This window comes from Protopterus annectens, chromosome 13.part0, assembly GCF_019279795.1.
Source record: "Protopterus annectens isolate FY-2018-M chromosome 13.part0, PAN1.0, whole genome shotgun sequence".
Taxonomy (NCBI): Eukaryota; Metazoa; Chordata; order Ceratodontiformes; family Protopteridae; genus Protopterus; species Protopterus annectens.
Genome location: NC_056747.1, coordinates 1,320,238,734 through 1,320,265,854, shown reverse-complemented (window position 1 = coordinate 1,320,265,854; position 27,121 = coordinate 1,320,238,734).

Genomic DNA, 27,121 nt, shown 5'->3' with positions numbered 1-27,121 from the left:
CTTCATTTTTGGAAGTTGAGGCATCTGCTATACCACATAGAATATTAATCACTCCCATGGGTGGGACCTCATAAATCTGTGCCAACCAAACACCTAGGCACCTAGCCCTTGATAGGTTACCCTGTGCCTGCACACTCCTCTCCGTCTACTCACTGTGTGATGCTGAGCAGCATTCACATTGGCACAACCCTCCACATGTTGCATATGTTGACATATAATAGCAATGGCAGCCCCTAACATTATGTTGTCTCAGTTAAGTTTTTACAGTTTTCACTTCTCTTAGTATACTACAGTGTTGCAGTGTGTCTGAGAAAAACATGGTGGACTGCTATTTGTAGAGTTGTACGTGCTGTGCTGTGCTGGCCTACTGTACTGGCTGTGTAATATACTCAGTCTGATTGTTTTCACCTGCTAGCTGTGGTAGTTCTCCTTGGTTAACTTACTGCTATTTGTTTACCTTCCTTTTCACTGTTTGTGTCCACAGTGAGCCTCGCATAGGAGCACAGTGAAGTGCACATCCGCTTCCATGCGCACAGGCTTATACATGCGTACAAACACTTACACTGGCTTACACAACATTACACGGGCTTCAACAATCTTACAGTAGCTTACTCGTTCTTCAACTCGCGCACATGGGCTGACACACATGCACACATGCTTATTCAGGCTTACAGGCTTGCACGGGCGCAAACACACTTCACCAGGTTTGCAAGGAACTTCAGTGATATCCATGGCGTACACCATCAGTTTACTGACTTTACCTAGGATAAATCATAACACGCCTCTTCCACTGATGAGTCACTGACAGCAGACATGTGACACACTGCTCCAATATGATTACAGTGTTTTATACATACACACTCATGATGTCACCTATCTTCTACGCTGATAGTCCCCTTAACCTACTCTTACACTGTAGAGGCTTGGCCCATATGGCATGACAAATTGTACTTCACTATCCTCAGCCTCAATTGCATAGGATTGCCTACTAATGCTTGGTTACATCTCTGAGAGTGCGCTTCCACACATAGCAACCACTAATCAGTAGCCATGTTGTCTTTAGCTTGCCATTCACCTGCATGACGTACTAACTTTTAACTGACATTACAATTTGTATGTATATTTTACATGTTTGTCTTGTTTTGTATGCACAGCGCATACTCGCACCGCTGCGCTATGCTTAAACACCAGAGATCGGGGGAGGACAACTAGAGTTTTATTAATTTCCAATGGAAAAACATGCCACTGGCCTTATATTTGGCCATTGGCATGCTTCTTCAACTAAATCCATCCTTTATTTGCAGATGACATTGCTCCGTTTAGCTTCTTGCAGAACGTTACTCGGTTAACATCTGTGTACATTTCTGCACATAACTCTACTCTTGCACGGACAGCTTACTGTTTCATGTATCGCATATTTCACATCATTTGCATAGCTTTCACCTACAAATGGGGTAATTTGCATATCCTAACATTGTCCGTGCAACATTTGTTTAAGGGGCTGTGTTACACGCCCCTACAGGATATTGCTGAATAGCTCGGCAGACATCTTGCCTTGCTCTACTCTTACTCTACTTGTACACACCAACCAAAGCTTCATGAATCCTGGCCTAAGCTTTGATGTGTGCTAATATGTCTATTTGTGGAGTAAGCATGGCTGTAGGTATGTTTTGACCTGCTACGTCTGTCATTTCTACAGAGCACCTCCCACTTTCATCATTTGTAGAGGTGACAGCCCTATAGGAACTATATGTACAGCTGTGACATTTGACAAGTCCACACATACCTGCGGTCAATACTAAACTGACTACTTCAGCACTTTTCATACCTTCAGATTTGTCTTGTAGTGGTATAGTCGATAATACTGTTTCCTATAACATGTATCTGTTTCTGATACAATATATGTCATTTTATTACACCACTACACACAATATATGAAGAAATCACAGGCCAGATGCCATTACATTCCTTTTGTAGGACACACCCGCCCAGAGTGTTGTGTTCCTCACAAAAGCCAACAGGTGCTAATCAAAGCATATTCTGCTATCATCTACCTTATGTGTTCGCCGGTATTTACGCTTTCCGTCAGTGGCAGAACTCACATGCGAGTGTGGGAGACTGAACACTATATCGGGGACACTGCATAGCACCCTGAGGGACACATTTATGTTGTTTCTATTAACCTTCCACATTGACTATCACAGGGCATTAGTATTCATCCAAATTTATCGAGGTACATGCTTTTGACTTATACATGTTTTGTCATTTGTCATCACATCTTTCTTCACACCTGTCCACCTAATCTCACTAGTTCTGTACATTTATTTAGGTCAGGGTTACCTTCATACCTCTCAACTGTACACATTTTGGGTAAATGTCCCGAACTTAGACGTCTGATTTTGTTCCTTTTTTAATAATATTGTGCCTTTCTGGTAATTTAGTGGGAAGTCATTAGGGACTGTGGGGTTAGACAATAATGACAGACATTTGTAGTTTACAATTAATAACCCTCAAAACATTCATACTAATGACTGATCCATTATTCTATCAACGTTTTGACTTTGTAAGGGGAATATTTGAGATATTCCCTATTTGTACTTATTTTAAAATGCCTTTGTCCAGATGTCTTATTCTGATTGAGAGGTATGGTTACCATCTTATTCGTACGCATGTACGTCCATGATAATCACTTACATGACACTAATATAACTCCCTACATCTTCCCCCAATAGTTTACACAATATCCAGTAGATGGGTTCTTCATTTTTGGAAGTTAGAGGCATCTGCTATACCCACATAGGAATATTAATCACTCCCATGGGGTGGACCTCATAAATCTGTGCCAACCAACACCTAGGCACCTAGGCCCATTATTGCATACCCATGATTCCCAGACCTGACACCCCTCCACAGTAGTCATAACACATATTTAATGTGAGCGATAATAAAGTATGATGACACTTCTAAGCACTATCCACTCTCCAAATGTCGGGACATATGTCATACATTCTGTCAACCCATGTGTTATTACACTTGCACAAGCTACTGTTGCATGTACAGCTATATTGTAGTTGCGGATGACACTTCTTTGCAGCAATCATTACAGGACAGTGCGTGTATAGATTCACAATTTTTGGGGTCCTGCAAAGGACACCTATATCCATGTTTAAAGAGTATAACTTACAGATCTGGCACACTGATACTTTCTGGGCAATAGTTTTGAGAGCAGCAGTGTATTTACCTTAACTGCATGTCTGTATGTCCATACTATATATATAATATAACCTTTTATGTACATGTGTTATATCTATGGGACATTTGTTTGTGTATTTTGTATTAGGTATATATCCAATGTTGTGAGGAGTGTTTGTATATATATATATATATATATATATATATATATATATATATATATATATATATATATATATATATATATATATATATATATATATATATATATATATATATATATATATATATATATATATATATATATATATATATTTATATAACTGCATGTCTGTATGTCTATCCATACTAGCTGTATATATCCATATATAGACATTACGTGTAGAAACCAGCATTCATTTGCTATGCTGTGAGCGGATTCCACACACACAGGCGCACTTGCATTTCCTTATTGTGGGTTACGCGCAGCCACACATGCATATCCTTATTCTGGGTTACATATGTTTACTAAGTCTTTGTGCTTACGTGGGCTTTATTACTTGTGACAGTACCAGTAAAATATCTGCAATCCGGTTAACAGACATATGCGAAACACATGTTCACCTTTACATATTTAAATGTCTGTACAGCACAGATGCATTCATTACACTTTAACATTATATGTGCTGTAGTCATAGTTGAACCGGGACTGCATTCACGTTGGCCGGATGCTGTAACCACTATACTTTTGGTGTTCTGACTCATTTATATGCATACCCATAGTACATAGCTACATTAACATATGCCTCACCGCTTCACTTACGACACAGGCATCCATTCTCCTGCTGGGAAAAATGCGGTACTACATATTACACATTCCCTATTCCCTACTGCTCTGGACCCAAGCTGCATATTTAATCACTGCAGGGATATTCAGAACCCCAAGGCTTATAGTCCTGATACATACAAGTCTTTAATTGTCAGGGTGTTCATGTGGTGATCTGGGTTTAGGCTTGTCCGCCTGGTGAACGGAACTGCCCTGACCATGTTCAAATGTCAGACAAAGCACATGGACTGAGTTTGTCCATTTTAAACATTTTATCTGTGTTTACAGACACAGGTGTTTGGGCACCTGTCAGCAGCTTATAATGTTGGCAATACATAATATGGGTGGGGGTAGTTACAATACATAGTTCCCATTCACATTATTTTACCTGTGTTTACAGACACAGGTGTTTGGGCACCTGTCAGCAGCTTATAATGTTGGCAATACATAATATGGGTGGGGGTGGTTACAATACATAATCCATGGTGAGTGGTGTTCACATTCACATTTGACTATTTCCTGTATTTATTCATACGAGGATTATTATTTTGGACATGAATTAACTATGAATTAACTACAGGTATGCAGTAGTACAGTAAACATATGTGAAGGTTTGTTACAGTAAAAATGTATGGACCTCTGTAATACTCGGGGATTACCCCACATCCTTCACAACATTTCATGCTAATGTACATACTATTATTCTGTGAACTTTCAAAGTTTGTGAGAGCAGTATTTACATCTGTCCCTATTTGTCCAGCCATCATTTTAGGCTTTGTCCAGAATTTGTTGCTGTAATAGGTTGAGAGGTGGTGTCGGTATGAGATTGAGTTGAATATATACTGTTGATAATTCAGTGAGGAGTAGGGTTACCACCTCTTCCTCTTTGCAAGGGGAAGTCCCACTTTGGACAGTTGTGTCCTGCGATGAAACCTAAGACATGGCAAGTGTCCTGTGATTTTAAGACAAATGTATATTTCTTATTTTCTTTAATAGTTGCATGATACAGGTATTTTGTATCTGAAACACATAACTATTATTTGGGATAGCATAAGCAATTCAAATGCTATGACATAAGCTTTTATCTTGGCAAACAAGTGTAATTCTGTCCTTTGCACTGGCCGGGGGTATGTTTTATCCTGCAAATTCTCACATTTCTACAAAAGATGTCCCACCTTGGGCATCTGAACAGGTGGCAACCCTAGTGGGGAGACCTGCATGGTGGACAGGTGTTCCATCCTGCGTAGTATGTTTTGCATGTCTGTCTAGAAACTGAACAGTACCATGACTACACATACATGTTTTGTCCAGATGTGTACAGTACTAGACACCGTGGCATGTAAACAACTCTGATGTTTCAACAGGTTACTTATCCCACACAGGATGTACACACATTTTGCCAGAACATGGACGCGCGGGCATTTGGATTTACGTAACTGTGATGGAATGTTTACACACGTGGGATACATATTTGCAATCCTGACACTGCCTAGGATGATACTTCCTACTACATATGGGGAATACTCGCTATGTGTTGGTGTACGGCTGCACAAGGCTGGTAGCTGGATTTGGTGGACATTCGGACATGGGTGTGGGTTATGTGCTATACAGGGGTTGTTGCGTATTGCATTTGCATGCATGGGTTCTGCATTTGGATGTCCCGGTTCCGCATATAGTATCCTATGTGTATGTGCCGGTTACGTTCCTGTTCATGTGTATAGCACATTTTAATATTCATATGTTTGTGTGAGTTTGGTATACAATTTGGACTGTCAGGTTTCTTTATGGTTGTTATATGGCCACAACTGCCCAGCTGTGTACTATCACTACCACTGTGGGACTGCTGCTGACCCTGCCCATGGGGCTAGACGTGTGCATTGGCGGCACACTGACATGATGCGCTTCACTTCCACTGGGTATAACTACTTACAGTGCAGTACATTACGGACACACGATTTTAAATATCATTTGTTCCATGGACGGAAACTCATATAGTGTTGCGTGCATTTCTGTTTGGTTCTCCATTTTGTGTGGCCGGGAACTGTCTTGCATGCTTTGCATATGTTTCATTATCCACGGACACTGATAGGTGGGATTACTATTGCAGGCAGACTATAATATTCAGCAGTTTAGGTTGCTCATCGACAGCCGACATTGACACGCCTCCGGGCACAGCTTAGTAACGCCCCATGCACTCACGCACGTGTCTTACGCATGTGCATGTGGTGGCAGGGCACCTTCATTAATATGCATATGATGCTACTACACCATATATACGCCGCACGGCCGGCGCAGGCCTTACACCGGCCTTGCGCCGAGCTTCATGAATTCGGGGGGGTGTTTCCTGTCTTACTCCCACAGGTTCTGGTGCTGCTCTGGTGTTGTGCAGCAGGGAACCTGAATCAGCTGCCATGGATAGTGATAATGATGATACCTGTGTAATGGCACAGGAAGGTGTGCCAGGGTCCGTCGTTGGTCAGCCAATTGACAGTACACAGCTGCCGACCCCATCTATGCACACAGTCATCCTGCCAATGCATCCTTTGTCACCAATGTCCCTAGGTGATGGACAGGATACAGTGGGCATTGACCAGGGTAATGTGGTATTAGTGGCACATGCATCCCCACACAGCAGCCATGGCCAGGGTCCTGACATGGTACCACACAGGCGGATGTCCAGGGGTTCTCGTGGGAGCATATGTGGGTGTACTGCCTCTGTCAGATGTGCCCACAGAGGTATTTCAACCTGTAATGCAGGCTGTAATGCAGGCACAGTCATGTATGGAACGGTACACCAGACAGGGTCTGAGGGAGCTGAGAGCATGTTGCACAGCTATGAATGACAGTATGCGTGATGTTGCGGCTGCCATCCGTAATTTCACCAAGGTCATTGACAGACATTGGGGAGACACATTAGATCTGTTCCACAACTACATGTCCATGAACCAGGGCAATGGTGGATGGTTGAGGCGTCAACGTGGGCGTATGCCAGCAACAGCAGCAGCTGGCAGTCATCGCGGATGACAACAGGCCCGCGGCCGCTCCCATAGTGCCAGCAGCAGCCCCAGCAATGTTGGGTCTGTGCTGTCATCAGACCGCCCCAGGAGACCATGTGCACGTGGCTCTGGACAGTCCCAACAGGGACCTGTCTCCAGTCACCAACCACCTGCTTCTGATGACAGTACCCAGTCTGGCTTAGTACCTGATATGGTCCGTAGCACCCCTGCCAGGCACAGGTATCGTGTCCATGGCCAGAGACAGTGATCTGTATGACCTGGCAGGTACAGTCTGTGGCTGTCCACAAACACCTGTATATGGCAGCCATGAGGTGGAACTGTGTGCATGCATACACACATGCAAATTGATAACACCTAGGGCTACTGCATACATGCACACACTGCATCAACATTGCCCCATCTTGTACTGCTGTCCCTCACCAACACACATACACATACATGTCAATTGGTTGTATCAGTGGCAGACTCAGGCATACCAAGTACACACCCTGTGCATATGATGAAACTGTGCCACCTCCTGCAATCTGTAACATTGGTGCAGGAACAGGTTAACATGGTGCTGATGCGCAGGGTGACTACATAGAAATGTAGTAATAGTATCATGTTGTCAACAGTAGAGTGTAATGATATCATTGTGGGTATATCCCAGCATGCCTGATGCAGTAACAGTATGATTGTATTTGTATTGCTTTGTACACCCATAGTAATTACCATAGTGTAATGTCTGCACATCTTTGCATACTGGTGGTAAGGCTGTCAACAGAAGGCCACCTACATAGGTAGCACAGGGGATAAGAAAATGTAAGTATTGTTACTCAATGATGGACATGTAAACTGCAAGTTGCATGCTGTCCACACTCAACTCTGCAATGAGGATGTTTGAGGATGTTGATATCTGTGCAGTAATACACAACAGGTTCAAGACTCACAAGAGCACCCTAGCACTACAAGGTCACACCTCATACCATGCTTGACAGCCCCAAAACACAGAACTAACTATGACAGGAGGGAGAGTCTCCATAAATGTCAAGGATACTGTGGTGCCAGGACAGGTAGCATACATCCTACTAAGTTTGGAACTGCTGAGTGAGGGCTCAGTGTCTGTTATTCGAAATGTGTATTAGTTCAGGTATGAGCACTTGGGTTTCAGGCCGGTTATTCTACATTATGAAGGTACATGGTCTGTACAGTTGTGGGATGTGAGGCTGGACCCTGCCTGTCTGACCTGTGAATTTATGGGTACAGGCTTATAGTGCCTGCATATTTGCACTGTTACCTACTGGAAGTGGTACACCTTGTTTGTTGTAGCATAGACTAGATCCAGGCCTGCTGACTGTAGCTTTGTTTGTATGCATGTTTGCTTGTTATTTCCCTGAAACACTGATTCCACCTGCAATGCAGATTTACAGTGCCTCTGTGGATCCCTAGTGACATCTGTATTGCTTACTGTACTGATGTCCATGTCTCACTTGGCAGAACGTCACTGTTTGTCCTGTTTGCATGTAAGTTGCCTGTAACACATTGCATATGACTTACCTGGCATTTGCTCACAAAAGCATTTAGATATGCCAGCACTAACAAATCAGAAGCACTACACCCTCACATACTCACCTTGAGTACCTTGTTCCCCATTGGCCCTATGTGTTGTTAATTATTATGGAATTCACAATACTATGGTAGCATGTACAAAGGTCACTTGTCAATCTCCTCTCTGGTCCAGTTGGTGAATCTGTGAGTCATGTGGCAATGTTACAGCTGCCTCATGTACACAGACAACCCTCTCCCCTTCCCATAAACTTACAACACATGTGAGAGATGCAACCACATAGCCAAACTGGGGGCTAAGCTTTCTTAACTCAGTACTGGCATAACCTGTTAGGTGGAGTGGGATACTACAGTGAATACAATACCAGTCTCACATGGACCTACCACAACAGCAATCCAAACACATAAACACACAGGAACATTCTTGGAGTCTCAGAATAGCATCCTGCCTGAGCAGCAGACACCTCCGAAGCAGACACACAAGCAAACGTTACACCAGAACAGAGCACATGCAACACATAGCTCACAAAGCCTGTGTGCCAAACAGTCACAGCCCGTAAGGCTAAACAACACACCTGCTACAGTTGTAATAGGTACCTCTATTGTCAGGTACACTGAGGTCCCGCTCACCAGGCTGAACAAGGAGAAGGTCACGGTGAGATGCCCATCGGTCCACCACATAACACAAGCATATAGGTCACTCCAAGGCATGTACAAATATGACTCAGTTATTGTCCTTGCCAGTGTGAATGACCTGTGACATACCTCCCTGGACTACATGATAGGGAACATAGAGAGGCTCTCTGAGCATGTGGTACAGGCTGGTATGACCTTGACCTTGAGTAGCATCTTACCCTCACCAAGAATGCTGCCACAATATGTAGACAGGATGATCAATTTCTACAATTGGCTTATGTTTTGGTGTCATTCAAAGGGGATCCAATGCCTGTCAGTGTGGGATTACATGCGAGACAAGCCACAATGCTTTGCAAGGGACAGCTTGCACCTGTAACCCATGGGCCGTTGTATATTGGCAAAGGCTCTTGCTACACACATAGTGCCTTTTTATGCAAGGCTCAAATTACATAGCCACCTCCACAGGTATCACATGGGATAGGACACTAATAGTAATGCTACTCAACGCCAGCAGTGTAAACCTCAAGATGCATGCACTGGAAACTGTCCTTAGCATGGAGAACAGCTATATCTGTGCAGTAACAGAATCCTGGTTCAAGGCTCCCAGGTGCTCCCCATCACTGCCAGGTTATACCTCATACCATGCTTGTCGTCCCCTAAACATGCACCAAACCAGAACAGGGGGGAAGTATCCAAAGGCACCACAGATACACACACACCTCCAGGTTGGTGGCACAGCACAAAGCATCAGAGCCTATCCATGTGCAACTAACAGTGGGTTAGACTGCCTTCAGGTTCATAGCCTGGCACACACCGCCCTCCCATACCCAGGAAACCCACTTGGCCTTCCTGACAACAGTGGGAATATGACAGTTTCTACAAACACCATTATATGGGTGGACTGCAACTACCCAAACATAGAGTGTGAGCATTACTCTAGCTCCAAGACCCTAGCTGAAAGGTTCCTTCACTGAATTGCTATGGAACAACTTGTTACCACTCCCACAAGAGGTGAAAACATGCTGCACCTGTACATCAACAACATGTGGACTATATGCTCCAGATCATACGTGTATCCCTCGCTGGTAGGATGACACCATATACAACTCACACTGTATATTCACATACCACATGCAGCCCCTGCACAGAAAACCACAGTCATAAAGTTGTCTAATGCAAATTCCATGTATTCACATGAGGCAGGCTTCAGACATGGGAACTATTGAAGGTCACAGGTACATATGTGTATGTGGCACACACATACATCATGTAGGCATTGACATTACTGATATAATCTATGTTGTGCAATATTGGGAACAACACCCCACACACATGGACAAATTGTGTGACAAAAACACACATGGCGTTTGTAGGATTCAAACCCCTACCTAACTGTGTTATGACACTTGTGAGAGACGTAGTAGCAGAGCACGCTATATGCATTACAGGGAGGCTTGCTTTCTCCTGCTGTACTTATAGGGTGCTGACATCATCAGTGTTTAGACAGTGGAATATGCAGCATGTGGTGTGTTGTACTAGTTGCCAAAAGGGACATTTCTCTTACACATAGAATTGCACACACACACACACTGAGCATTTGCAGGATTCAAATCCCTACCTAACTATGTTATGACATTTGTGAAAGATGCAGTAGCAGAGCACGCTACTTGCATTACTGGGGGCTTGCCTTCTCCTGCTGTACTTATAGGGTGCTGACATCATCAGTGTTTAGACAGTGGAATATGCAGCATGTGGTGTGTTGTACTAGTTGCCAAAAGGGACATTTCTCTTACACATAGAATTGCACGCACCCTACTCCCCCCCCCACATTCACTGAGCATTTGCAGGATTCAAACCCTACCTAATTATGTTATGACACTTGTGGAAGACGCAGTAGCTGAGCACACTATTCAAATTACTAGGTATCATTTGTGCTCCTGACATATGTATAGTGTGCTGACATCATTATTTATGAAGAGGTATGTACATCTGTTACTATCCATCAGTAAGGGGGAGAGCATATATATGCATTAACTTTGCAGAGGCACAGTGGCCTACTGTACTGCGGAGGCAGACGCCAAATACACTGTGGATAGCCTTCTGTATTCCCTAGGGACAACAGCCTAGTATTGAACTCTACAGCCATATATTTACCTGTCAGATGCAAGTATCTGCTGCTCATAAACTGTTTGTGGGTCTTTATTGCCATAGCTTTCCCTATCTCTATGAACAACGTGTGTACTGTGGCAGATGTTTGCATATGAGTGGGATCCACTACTTTACTTATGTCTCTGTTGTAATTTCACTGTGTGCACTGGGCAGATTTCTGTATTGTGGGAGGTTCCTGTATTAACACATACAAATGCCAGATATGTGTGTGCAACTGCTGAACTGTGACACGGCCTAAATGTGTGAGCATGCCCAGTTCACACTTTATATGGCTTCTTGACTGACATGTCTCATTTATCTAAGTGTGCGAGCATGCCCAGTGTGAACTTTCCATATGTTGAGATCTGTGGTCCACCACATTTGTGTTTGTGTGTGGACTTAATCTATATTTCACATGTACAGTTGAGTGTTAGACGTCAGGTTGTGTTCTTACTGCCCAACTGCTTTGTGTCTGAACCTAACAGGCATTATGCTGTGCCTGCAGGGTTGCCATGGGATAGTTTGCATACAGTTGTCAACATCCTTTCATACTGACCAAACAGTGTATTGTCGTATAATGTACTGGTTCAGTACTTTCACTGTGGTGGACAGTATCATCGGTTTCAGTCCTATCACTGCTTGTAATATTTATAGTGAGCATACCAGACTGGTTGAGGGCCAGTTGTGCAGATATGACCATGTTGCTTTTTGTTCAGATATGGACAACATAGAACAAGATTGTCCGACATTGTTAATGTATTCCACAACTTGTGTGGACAGTGACAAACAATGGCCATGTGCCCTAGGCCATTTGTAATGCTAGTCAGAGAGTGTTTGTCCTTCAACACACATATTTACTAGTGTTTGCCATGACATATTTCAAGGTTAGTGTGCTGTGCCTCTGTCTACCCATGACATACAGGTGATATCCAGGGTAAACCTACCATCTCCCATCCAGTCATCATGATTCCTCTGGATGATAGTCAATGAGGGACTCCCTGGATAACCTGTACTGGGAGTTTAGTCATGAGTGGAGTGAGCTTCTGGGTTATGGACCAATCAGTACAGCATGTCCTGTTTATGTCAGTGCTGGGGTTCAGGCCTGTCATGTGCATAGGCCACCAGCATTTAGATTTTACATGGTGCCAAATGTCCATTGATTCCAGCTTGGTCATGGCTTTATACATCAGGCACAGATCACCTCTAGCCAGGCGGTATGGCACTGTGTGGAGCTGCAGTTTGTTTAATCAGGCAATACATGGCATCTGTTGCAGCTTTGAGATCCTCCTGGTGCGGTATTTTTGGGGTCTTTCCAGTTGATGCAGGTGTCTGCTAAGGTACATCCCACAAGGGACATTGTACGCAATTGTGAGGCTGCTGATGGATGACTGGAAAGGCACAATGACCTCCCCTGACCTAGCTGTGCTTACCTTCATGATTAGATGGGTATATGGTATGTTTCTGTAACCACTACAGACACATGGTTGTCACATGCAGGATATCTATCACCTTGTGTCCCCAGGTCTCTTATTGCTCCTGATGTACGTAATGGGTTAACACCTATGTGGTAATTTGTGGCCACGTACTGTGTTTCCACAGGGGATGATTATACACTATTCTGCATTTTGCTTGTTGACATGGCTGTGGCACCACTTGTCTGTTTCTATGTGTGCCTTTTGTAGGATGCTTGTGTCAGCTGGAGGGTCCGATATGGTGGGCAGTTTGTAGTCATCTGTGAACCTGTTCAGACACAGTCCTTCCATGTTGGCCTGTACCTATGTGACATATATACCATACAAGATAAGTCCCAGGACCATGCCTTGTGGGATGCCAGTTGTACCTGGTTTGTAGTCTGACATGGCTGCAGCATTTCTGACCAGGTCAGTTCTGTCCTTGAGCTGGTTTGCAACCCATCTACTTGGATAGGGGTTTATAGTTAGGCTGGTGAGCTTATCTGTACTGAACTTTACCGTGTCAGTCTATAACCATTCTTCCTTCAGTGACTCAAAAGTTTACGTTTAACTCATAAAATTCAACAGAAGCAAATTAGCTTAGGAACTTTAATTCCTGGATTCTTTTTCTGCCAATGTTCCTGGGATTTCTAAACAAATTAGATCAAAGTGGCTAGCTTGTCAATGTCAGGGTACAGCCCTGAATGAGTCTTTTTTTATTGTATTACTGCCAGCAGTGTATGGGTGCATGAGCACATTTTGAAACACAGAAAACAATATAGAACTGACCTTCACTTGCATTTTATTTAGCATTTACTGTCTCCTTCATAGTGTAGAAGATGAGTACTGAAGCAATAAATATTTCCTAGAAATGCATCCAATATTTCTGACAATGACATAAAAAATATCTTTGCCTTGAAATGTGACACAGATGGATATTGATAGAGAAAAAAGGATGCAGACAGAGCATAACTGCGGCATTTATTTACAGGAACATTTCAAAATCAATTTTATATAGTAGCATCACTGCAAACATCAATTCTCTCTAGTACCATCAATGCAAACATCACAAAAACTGTTAACCCATGAGGGTTGTGCTTGAACAATGCATGAAAAACGATGGCAATCTAGTGAACATTTCTTTCAAATTAGAGCCTACTGTCAGACAAATTGATCTAGAGTTCCTAAGAACTGAATTCATAGCTTTGTAATTAAAAACAATCACTTTTATTACACTGGATGGAGGTTTTTTTTTTTAATTAATATATTCATTTATTAACTGGCCATCATGGGCACTTTTCAACAAGAACCAAGGCCATAAGGGTATTTACTTTAATGTAGCCAATCAATGAGAATGTTTTAGGTAGGCGAGAAGAAAGAGTAGTACCTACAGAATCACCCACAAAAACATTTTTAGAATACAAAAAAAATCAAAAGGGACAATGACCAGATATCAAGACTAAACCCCAGCCTCTATAGCTGCAAGGCAGAAACTCTAACCAGTGAGCTCTGTTCAACTGCTGTTTGGCGTGTTGGATATATTTTCCACATTATCACTAGTTCGTGTTTACAAAACAGTCAAGACTACAGTGTTAAGAAACATTTGTGACAAAGTTTCCATATAATTTTGAATACTGTGAATATTTAAAAACTGGAGTTTTTGTTACTGGAAGTATATGTGATCATTCACAAGTTTGAGGATATTAATAAAGGTATGCTTTCTGCAATTATTGTGTAATGGATGTATTACGCATTTAATTACTAAAAATTGTTACTTAAACATAATAACCAAAGACAACTTCCACAAAACAGCGTATTAAATAACTATATAAAAAACAGAAAACACTACACAGAATGTCACCTGGCCGTATTTTAATCAAGTTTATGTGCTTTTGTTCTAAAACATACAGGACTTCTTCAGAAACAGTTGTAAGCTGGTTTGCTCCATTTAAAATATACTTTCTTTCTTATGCACCTATCTAACCCAGAGTATTCTATTTATTTTGATGCATGAAGATACCTATTAGAATTTTTCAAGAATAAGACTGAATTCATGAATATAAAACAAGGCTTTTATGTATCATGTTATAAAATATTAGAATTAGGACTGTTATGGGATATAACAGATTCATGAAAGTTTTATAATTGTGGGTCATTGTCCCATCTCAAGCAATAAGCCATAAAGTCTCATTCCTCAGTATGGTTAATCACTTCTTCCTTCCTATCCCCAGCTGTGGGGGTGGCGGTGGCTGGGGATAGGCTATATATGTAGAGTATATTGGCTATATATGTAGAGTACATCTAACACCCTGTCAGGGCAACAGATTTTTTTTCATGTGCATCATTCCTTACCTCTGTTAGACACATGCAATACAATGCCTGCTATATTACAAGGAGAGAATGTGTATTCAAAGACACCTGCAGTGTGTGGTCAGAGTGCTTGCACACTCTTTGTCAGGCTCCTGTTTTCTGAGTCCCCGAACAATAGAACTGCATTTGTTAGGCATACTCCAGATTTATTTCCTGAAGTGAATTCCTTCAGATTCCTGTCCATGGGATGGGCCAAAGGGAGTCAGTCAGTCATTCACTCACCTCCCATCGCTTCCCTTCCACGCTGAGATCACCAGTCAAACTTAGGCCATGTTGGGAGGGTGGGGAGTTGAACCTGACTCATGTTGGGGGATGGGGGTCAGAGGCTGTCATGACTAAAACCTCTGCATTGTGCAGCTGACTTTCAGATTTTCTGCCTTATGATAGCAACTTGACGAAGTCAGTGACCTGGTAGGTGAAATCCTTTGCAGATGGTTTCTTGAAGAACCGTAGGACTGATATACCTGAAATAAGGAAGCAGAAGGTGCATTACTGAAAGGTAAGCAACATCTAACCTAAACTAGATCCAGGGGTTGTAGTAATCACTCTTTTCACTGTCAAAGTCTCTGTATCACTGTGAAGCAGCTTGACAGTTTAGCACAGATAAAGACTTTGAGAAGCTTCTGTATTTTATTCTGTCAGACTAAGTTTGATTCTATAAATTTCCATCTACCGTGATTCTGAATTACTCACTTAAAAAAAAAAAAAACAGTGTCTCTTGGTTTCCCTGAAAAGCAGCATTTGTGTAATGGGCTTATTTTGTTAATAAATGAATAAAATAAATTAATAAAAGTTAATAGAATATTCAAGAATACTACAGAGAATAACTTAGACACGAATCAGTATTCCATGAATATTTTATTCAAGCAGAAATTTGTTTCAGTATCATGCAGTATTGCAGTGGATGTACTGCCATGCAGCTCATGTCTCACCACTGCTTTTCACTTCTGCACTTATGTTACAGGTGCAGCTTGTTCGACTCAGTTCACATTTCCCCAGCTGCAGTGCAATGCCTACAGACTTTGACTACAAAGATGGCACAGAGGACCGGATGTGACGTGTATGCCCTTTATAATGGTTATTACAAATCGGGCTACCAATATGTTGCAAAAAAAAAATCCAGCAGTAATGTCTTCAGGAGTAGCTGACAACAGCATACTTTTCTTATGTACTTGTGCGTATAAACAAATGCGTAATGTAGAAAGCAAATGCATCTTAAGAAGTTAGTGGTATACAATGGGGTTTGAAATGTTGAAGCAACTAGCAAGCAAGCTTGCTGACCAGAGGATGGAATTTACAGGCAAACATAGAGAAAAAAAAAAATAGGAGGCCAGTGACATGCCATAGAGTTCAGTGTTAGGATCAGTTCTAGTTAGCATTTTTGTTAGTTACCACAATGGATTTGATGAAATAGGTCAGAGTGCTTCTGAAGTGACCTAGATTGTTGTAGTGGTCATAGATTGAATAGCTGATATCTGGTCACAACTAATGTGACCTGCAGAGTCAGACAGTTTTGCATCTGGGATCCATTGCAAAAAAGTTGAGATTATTCATATTGGTCATGGATATACTGTCTGTATGAGAGCATCATGTTCAGCATCACACAGTAGGAAAATGGAGGTAGACGCATCAGACCTTAAACCCTGGACTACAGGAAGTTGCTCATGAACAGTTCAGATACTTAATCTTCTATGCTAACTCTCAGGCTAACTCAGAGAAGACAAAGGGAAAAAAGCTGCATGGTGTTATAATTATTGCAGGTTCATGACACTGAATGTAGACTTGAGAGAGGATGAAGTTATGTATCTATGCTGTTGGGTACTGGAAATGCTACAGGCTGAATTCAATAAAGCCTACACGGAGCACTAAAACCGTGTGCATGTTATAGTGCAATGCGCACATAGTAGTGTGCCGATTTGTATTCATTAAGCGGATCTACACAGTAAGCATTGTGGCATGCTAATTACAGAATAAGCAGCTGAATTGCTTGCTAATCAACCAATCCAAGGTGGAGGAGCTATTCAACAAGCTACAAAGCAATTGTGTACACTGAGTGCAAGTTTTGGCCTTGAATTCCAAAACCTACTGGCATACAGTCAAAGAAGCTACTCTACGTGGAAAGAATGTTCGGTGCTGCTGTTGCTCTTCTACATTTGTATGTGCAGCAGACACAAGTCTATGCAGCTGATGTTGTTGATAGACTTCAGCCAAGAAGGAGAAGGGTGTTTAGACCCCATTTAACTTTTTGTGGTCTGAGGTAGAAATTGTAGAGTGCTACAGGGTGGATAGAGACACACTACAGGAACTCTACAACCTCTGCTGTTGTCAACTGAGAACAAGGGCAAAGCAAGGGGAACCAATACCTGTGGAAACTAAGGTATGTGTAGCACTTAGAATATTAGCTACAGGAACCTTCCAGAGACCAACAGGAGATATGCTAGGGATGTCAAAGGCATCAGCATCTAGGATCCTCCATCAGTTCCTGAATGGTATGCTTGCTCCAACATGCCAGTGACTACATACATTTCCCCTGTACACCTGAGGAAAAAGCTACAACTCTGCAAGATTTCTACCCTTTAGCACACCTCCCTGATGTCATGGGTGCCATAGGCTGCACATGCATTAAGATCAAAGCAGCACCCAGGGAACAGAGAAGGGTGTACATTAATAGAAAGGGCTTCCACTCCATTAACTGCCAGGTCATGTGTAACACTAAGGGAATTATCCTGAATGTGTATGTTGGCAACCCCAGCATAACTGTGAACTCTAGTAGAGGTTTTCTAGGGGTGATATTCCACAAGGTAATCTAATGGGTGACGTAGGGTATGCATTAAAACTATGGCTGATGATACCATTGGAAATGCACACAGACACACACACACCCACACACACCCACACACACCCACACACACACACACACACACACACACACACACACACACACACACACACACACACACACACACACACAGACACACACACTTACACTCTGCAGAATGCTACAGTGAGGCACATGCCCAAACAATAAATATCATAGAGCATGTGTTTGGGCTGCTGAAGTCATGGTTCCAGTGCATACATACATCAGAGGGAGCCCTGCAGTACAATCACTGTATTTGTGAACTTTTCACTGTCTGTGCTATCCTTCATAATATTATTCTAAGAAAACAGTTTCAACAGGAACACCAAGGGGAAGGGGCACACATATCCAACCACCACTGGCAAGGTCACCACAGCCATATGCAGATGATGAGTCAGAGGGGGAACCACCAGCCACTTTGGGTGTCAGTAGACATAGAAATGCACAATATGCCCTTGCCCTGACCAAGAGGCAATGAATAGTACACATACTCATGACCTAAGGGGCACACCTTTCATCCTATGCACATACATTTATTTTATTTTATTTATTTTATTTTATTTTACATTTGTTAACCGGGATTGTCCGACTGGACACAGGTCCATTTTCAGTAGTGGCCTGGGGAGAAAAGCTCCACATGTGGATAGTTACATAAGAGATAAACAGTACCAGTTTTATACAGTCACATATAGATACCAGTATAGAATTATAGGATTATATGCATACTTGGAATACATACATACTTAAACTTAACATTGTAGTTTTCTTGTTCGAACGTAGACATTTTTAGTGGTACAAGGCTGAAAAATGTAGCATGTCATTCAGTAGTACAATACATCTGAGAATGAGACTAAGTCTGAAACACTGACTATTTTACAGATAGCCAGGTAGTGAAGAGAGTGGTAAGCTGGTTAGTCAGGGTTGGTACAGGGGTGCAGTCAGTGACTTTTTAGGAATTTTTTGAGAGATGTTTTAAATTGGTTAATAGTCTGGTTTGCTGTAAGTTCGTCAGGGAGCCGATTCCAGATTGTTCCAACAGAGTTGCAAAACAATGAGTCACCTGCTGAGTTTTTAGATTTAACAGTTTGTGCCAGTATTTTGTCAGAAGACCGGAGAGTTTTTAGGTTACTGTAAGGAGTAATTATATTTTTGAGTATGGGTGTTCATTCGGGCTGATGGAGGACTTTATAGTCTATTATTAATTGATTATACTGGATTTGAGAGGGAAGCTCTAGCCAGCCTAGAGATCATAGGTTAATACAGTGGTGGGTTCTATATGCTGAGCCTGTGGCAAATATGGCTATGGTGTTGTAGCAGCTATTGAGTTTATTGAGGTCAGATTTACTCAGGTTTGTATAGATTGGGGAGGCATAAAGAAGGGTTGAAAGTAAATGTGTTCATGCAATAACTGTCATAGCTGTTGGGGTTAGAAATGCCTATAGAGATCCTAGCTTTTTGATGACTGTTTTAATGGTTTTGTCGATGTGAGCATCAAACTTAAGGATGTTGTCAACAATTACACCTAATAGTTTTGTATTACTTTCTGGGGAAATTATTGTGCCATTATTAGATGTTATGGTAAATGATGGGAGTGTAGCTTTCCAGGTGGGGGTAAAGAGTAGCAGTTTTGTTTTATTTGGCTTCAATAGAAGACACCTGTCAGTGAGCCAGTTTTCTACTACATTGAAAGTATTTTGGGTTAAGGTCTGCAGGTCTAATGGGGAGGTGGCAGAACAGGTTAGGGTAGAGTCATCTGCATATTGAATGCAGGTTACTTTGGGGATGACTGTATGAAGATCATTAATGAAGATGGAAAACAGGAGAGGTCCTAGTATAGACCCTTGAGGAACTCCAAGGATGACTGGAAGTAGAGAAGAAAGGCTATCCTTCCATAGCACAACTTGTTGTCTGCCACTTAGGTAGGACTGAAACCTACATGCAGTAAAACTGATGCCAGGCAATGCTCACAACCTTTACCCACCCATGTAATGGCTGTGTACTGTTAGCATCACACAGAGTCAGTCCCGAATTAAAATACTTGTAACTGATGGACTATCAAGGTAAGTGTTGAACCTGTAATAGGAAAACAAATGGCTAATAATACAAATGAATGGCAGATCCTTGCATACTGTTATTTGCTAATGCACCCAAGTAGAAGGTGGGTGAGTTTTACAGCAATAACATCAATATGTGACAGGACTGACATGTCAATAGATGTGTGTTTTTTATCAACTAATAGGCCTCATGCATCAAAGGTACACACAATACAAAAAAACTGTAAGAAAGTAGAACAATTTTCAAAAGTGCATCATAAGCACCTAAATACTAAACACTCAGTCAGTTATGCACCCTGGGCATCAGACAAAAGACTTATGTATCCCTGAAGTCAAAAGATAGAATAAAAGATATGGCACAGTTATCACCGTTTACACAGGGTGTTGTTTTGGGGGGCAGGAGGCCAAGGTTGACACAAAAGGTAGTGAATGCATTTGAGTAAGAAAGACAGACAGAAATTTAGATAAATTATCAAATGGCCAATGAGATAGAATGAGAGGCAAGCCTCACAAATGACCCATGTACCTGCTATGTGTGTGTGTGTGTGTGTGTGTGTGTGTGTGTGTGTGTGTGTGTGTGTGTGTGTGTGTGTGTGTGTGTGAGAGTGTGTCTGTATGAGCACTCAAGGTGAAACATGTGTGTGTGCGTATTTGCAAGAACACAGTCAAGCTCTGTGCTAGCTCTATGTCCTGGCATGTTGGACAGGTGTAAGCCATTCAAGGGAGAGGTAACAGTTCATCATTGTAACCCCGACTACAAGAATTGGCTCGGTCAGGAGTTGCACTGATGAGTCTATGACCATAGACAGATGTACTGCTGCTACCTAAATGTGACTGATGTCTGTTGGACAAGCTCTTCTCATGATTACGCCCAGGACAATGACCCCATGGCCCACCATGTCTGGGTGCAGATACCTCAACCACATATGGAGCAGTGGAAGTAGTGCCATTATGGAAGCATGATTGGGCACAGCCATGTTGGCTAGAAGCAGATGACACTGCTGACCTACATCCACGTGGGTGCTGTCCCCTCACAGTAGATGTTCCATCACAGACACTTCCCATTCCATCATGTCATTCACTCAATCCACTGAATTGGCCACACAGTGAAGGCAGTTGCACATGTCAGCCTGTGCTACATCTGCAACCCTAAGTATGTCCTCAGAGGCCCTAGTGGAACATCCCTGCGCCTCCTTGATGGCCCTAAATATACATCAAGTGGCATGTAATGACTCACCAAGATCAGGTGGAAGGTGGACAGCAGGCTTTCTCTAAGTACCCCTACCAACCCTTTTGCACGGCACATCACCCAGACTTGGCTACATCCAGAGTCAACCAGCACTGAAGCTGAAGTAACCACACTAACCTGATCAAGTGTCTCACCCTCCACTTGTCCAATATCTGAGGTCTCAAGTGGAGTAGGTATGCTCAGGCCTACTGACTATGTCTGAGGGACATACAGTGGATGGCTGAATGTCAAACTCAGTATCAGATTCAACCTCTGCACTCCCGACTGTGTCTCTGTTTGTCCATTATCATCATCTGAGCCTACCTATACTGTAACATCAGGTGGCAAAAGTCCTACACTTCTACAGCTGACTGTGCCTCTGTTTGTCCATTATCATCATCAGAGCCTACCTATACTGTGACATCAGGTGGTAAAAGTCCTACATGTCTACTGTCAGGATCACCTGTGATAATAAGCAACAAACACAAGAATGAAATTAATACTACACTAAATATTTAATACAATTTATATGATAACAAGCTAACATTGGTCCCACTATCACAGATGGTACAGCAATACACACACTCATTACACCCACCTCACACATACAAATAAATGCATGCATCTGTCAAATCAAAGAAACATTTTGGCTTACCATGTGCAGATGACTCTGCACTTGGTAGGGTGGATGGTCCTGGAAGAAATAAAGCAAAGTAAGGACACAAATTAAACCCCACAATTGGAATAATACAGGAGGACAGTCAATACACAATTTTGCCTATATGTCTATTAAGATTAGTTTGAACTGAAACTTGGCTGCCACACGTGTAATGATAAAGTGTGTTGTTAAGCCTATTAATTTATCAATAGGTTCATAACAAATCCACAGAAAGTATTAGTTAAATTTTTATATATTTCACTATACCAGAAAATCTAAAATTTGTCATATGTAAGCTTACCTGGAAGCTTATCCTGGCACATAGCTGCCCTTCCAGACACATCAGCACCGACATCAATCACATGCTGGTGTGCAGTTTCCACTGAGCTCTCTGGATCTCTGACAGTGGACAGGAACTCTTCATTTAGTGTTTGTGGTGGCTTGGTAGGAGCACCCCTCTGTAACCAGCTGATCACAGGCAACTGCAGCTGCTTTCCTCTGGACTATTGAAATCATATCAGTGGCGCTGTGATGCACCTGATCATAAGTCCTGGTGTGACACGGTATTGGATTGATGTCATTCACTAACTGGTTCCCAATCTGCATCTAGCAATTGTATCCCGACATCCTTTCTCAAGTAGAAAGGAACCGTGGTACCTGAATGCCTGCACTCTTGCATCATTTTCAGAGTCACTAAAAGTGATTTACATGGATTTGTGTGCTTGGATGCCATAATCCTATGTGACATAAAACAGAGAAGGATATAACACATAAATATCACCTAATTAAATTCCTGTTTGTATACACATATTTTTCATTAAGCACTGGAGATACACATTTCAGTTATTAAAATTGAAGGTTGCGTGGTTGTACCACATCACACTCACACACAAACCAATTTCTGGTCCAAACCAAGGAATACCACTTTAGTAATGTATTGTTTCCCATTGAAATAACAGGATGACTACACATTTTCAACAGAAAACCTCTTGAAACACACAACAAAAGTGTGTTTCAAGATAAAACCTCCTGAAACACACTTTTGTTGTGTCAACACACAGATGGTAGGTGTCTCCCTCACCCCCAAAACAACAAGAAAATGAAAGTTTGTACAAACCAAGGAATACCACATAATTCAATTGTTATATATGCTTTCAACACAATTCTCATAATGTGTACATGTTTACAACAGAAAAGTCAGTTTCATGTGATTGCCATTCACCTCTCACTGTGCCCAGTACTCCCCTGGAGGTGTCTCTGGGCCATCTTAGAACCATAACACCCTGTGTCATTCATATAGTACATTACAGGTTCAGGCACCTAGGCAGCGAGACATTTCCCTGTGGTACAATTGACTGGGGACACATGGCTGAAGTGACATTCGGCTGCAGAGGAATATGGCTGTTTGCAAATTCCCTGTGGGCAAAGAGAAGAATATGTTGCCATGCCCACAACTTCAATAACCAAATGCACAGGGGGAAAACAATGTCCATGGTCCCCAAGGCAACATGAGACAGCAGGCAATATGACAGGCATCAGCAGCAGGCTGCCCAGAGGGCATGTCAGTGGCAGTAAGAATGCAGTGCACAATGGGCAGTGCCATTATACGTGATGTACATGGACCACTACCCCCTTCACAGTGTCTAGGGAACATTACCTTAAATGCATACTGGAGCATAAATGTGACTACACTAGCATGCAGGATTTACTCCATGCTGTAGCACACTTCTACATGTTGTAGTTACATAAGCATGTACTGTACACTCAGCACAACACTTATTACTTCTTCTGCCACCATACATTTGGTTATTAAAGCTGTGAGCATGGCAATGTGTGCCTCTCTTTGCCCACAAGCAATTTGTAAACAGCCATATTTCTCTGCAGCTGAATGTCACTTCAGCCGTGTGTCAAACGTACCACAGGGAAATGTCTCACTGCCTAAGTGCCTGAACCCATACATTACATTTCCCTGAAATAACATAGAAGATTGTAAAATAATTTTGACAATAACACTTTTGATGAAAGCTAATAACCTGTTCTATCTGAGAAATGTAAATGCCTGCCAAAATGCCTATGCCAACAGTGAACTATAAGAAGTGTATACAGATAAAGTTCCATTTTCTACTGCATATATATAATTTGCTTTGCAATATGTTATAAAATCTAGAATATACTTGAAAAATACAATCATACCTTAACAAAATAAGAAGCCTTCTCTGCACATAAATCAAAAGGAATAGCAATCTTCTATTTTCTCTAAATGCACAAGTCTCCTTGCCTTCAAGTTTCCTAGCTACATGGTTACCTTTTTATAGTGTAGATTCCAGTCTCTGAGCATGGTGAAGATGCAAATTAGGGGCAAACTCATTAGAACTGATGAACACCAAATGTTTGACCTTGTGTAGCAGGTATAAACATACCCCGGAATTCAGTAAGGTTCTGTGCTGGAATAGCTTATTCCTGCATGGAAATGATCATTTAAGAGAAGCACGGCAGCATGCCATGCATAGTTAAGAAAATGCTGCCTCTGCTCCTAAATGGACACAGAGCATGAATGAGTGCAGGAGGTGTGTCTCAGAGCAGAGCTCTCACAATATACATGCCCCCGCAGTCAAGAATTGCAGTTCGGCTATTACAATGAGTGAGAATGCTCATAGGTGTTGCATACCTCTCAACTGTGCACACCTTCACAGAAAGTCCAGATTTTGGCTCATACTTTTGGCCTGTTCCTCATTTTTCCTGGCAAATCACTGGGATGATCTCAGGATTGAAGTTGGTAAATAATGGCATACATTTGAGTTTCAGACTTCAAATCCGTCAGAAAATTTATATCAAAACAAATCCTGTTACTTTAGCAACTTTCTTAAGTTTATAAGAGTGATATTTAAAATATGTCCCTAGTTGTACCTCATTTTGTCAAACTTTGTCCAGATATTTTGCATGAAGAGGTTGAGAGGTATGGGGGGGTTGCCATCTCTTCAAATACCCAAAGTGGGACTGTTAGTTTAGAAACATGACATGTTGCAGGACAAAACACACCCACAGCCATTGCAAAGGTCAAAGCCCCAATTCCCAGGAAGACCCTATGCTCATAGCAATTGAAACACACTAGGATGCCTGTCAAATGTGCAGACGCATGCAGAAATCCACAGCAATAAGTGAAACCTGTCCCTTCCTAGAGAAAATAACATTAGAAAATGTTTTTTTATCAAACAGATTAAATTTAACCATAGCTGCGTGAGTTTGCCCATTGCTTAGCTTTGCATACTGTAGCTTAAATAGCACAAGAAGATAATTAGCAAGATACATGCAGTAGCAGCAGTACTTCAATAATATAGTGGTCAGAGTGTTTGCTTTGTGAGCAGTCATTCCTGGTTCGATCCTCACTGTAGTAAATTCAATTTTCCATGGTAAAGCAATTCATGAACATTTTTTTCTTTGCAGTATAACTGACTAAATAACATATATTTATGAACTGGAGTACTGCATTAAGTGCAGATGTGAGGTGTCATTGTAATAATGTGGCAAAATGCACATATAAATACAAGTTCCCCATACAGTATACATACACATGATTCAAGGATACTAAACAAAGTTATAATGTGTAATGAATGATAAATTCATGCCATACAGCAAATAGTGTAAAAAATGTATAAAGTGTCCAAATCTACCACTTTCCCAATATCCATGTTTCTTTTCTTTCTAAATTAGTGCGGGGTAAGTGGGATTAAGCAATTTTAAGCAGTAGAAAGGGAGTTTAAGCCTGTTTGCGTGGGGGTAAGCAATGCCTACACAAGATAAGCAATGTAGAGGCTGAGTGTAAGAAAATGTAACCGGAAGTTAGCATTGCTTACCGTCATGCAAAGCCATGCAAACCCGCTTACAACTGCTTAAACTGCCTTAATCACTCTGTATCCAACAGCCCCTGTTCTGCCCAGCAACAAAATAAATGTCCCTGACAGGTCTTGAACCCAGGACCCTGTACACTATAGTCACACCAGTTAACCATTAAAGGACAACTACGGGCAAATGATGAAGAAAACATATATTTTTTTATCTTGCCATGATTTACTACACCTCCCAAAGCTGCCTTCAGCAAAATAAGTACTCATTCCTAATTTTATTTTGTTTTTACTCTTGTCTGCCCTCATGGGGGCAGACATGGTGATTCCTTTGGAAAGCTAAATCTGTCCTATAATGCAGACTGTGAGGACAAATAGCCCTACCATTTGTTGTCAGACTAGACTTCCATTCACTTACAATGGAACTCCTGAAAAAACTGCCAAGTTTGAGAGTCTGCAGCTCATGTGTCATTGACTGGTATGCTTGAGTTTTACAAATGTTGTTCCTACTGATGTACTACACATTCACTGAAAGAAACTTGCAAAAGTGTCAACAAATTACTGAGATAAAAAAGACTTTTCACAAGGAGCAGTTTTGCAAGTTTCAGTTCCTGGCCAGGTTACTCCTCCCATCTCCCCTCCTTCAGTGGGCTATAGTCTCACATTTCCAGCTTTGCTAGATTCAACTATTTAGTCAGCTTTGCATGACAATAGAAATAAAAAAATAGCCTGGTGTGCCACTAAAACTGTTCCCTTGTATGTCTCTTCACTTCTGAATAGCAATTCCCAAGAATAAAAAAAAAAAAGCAAACTCATCAGTCCAGAGTTTAGGCTAGTCTATCCATTTTTTAAAATGTGCACAGTAAAATATTCAACTTGTAATGCATTTTGGCTGCTGACATGGTTATCTTTACATAGCTATTCTCTTATAGTATAACCTGAACTTATGGTATTTAATGAAGTTTGGAATTAGTAAATTTTATTTTATTCTATATTTTGACTCCGTGGTGGTTCGTGCTGTTGGACTTTACCCGCTGCTCTCAATATTTTAATAGTTGTTTTTGTTTTTAATTTTGGTACTTTCTTACTATTACTTTATGTAGTTTGTCTTAGTTGTATACTTGTAGTGTGTTTCTCATCCTCTCAGCAACAGACTCTTGGAGAAGCATATACTTTTATTGAAAGAGTACCAGCAGCTGTAGCAGTGATATCACACTCTAAAACAATGCACTCAGACATAGTACTGACAAACACAAGGGAATGTATATGTCTGAATCAAGCAGTGATGAAATTGCTAGGGACTTCACTGAGCAAA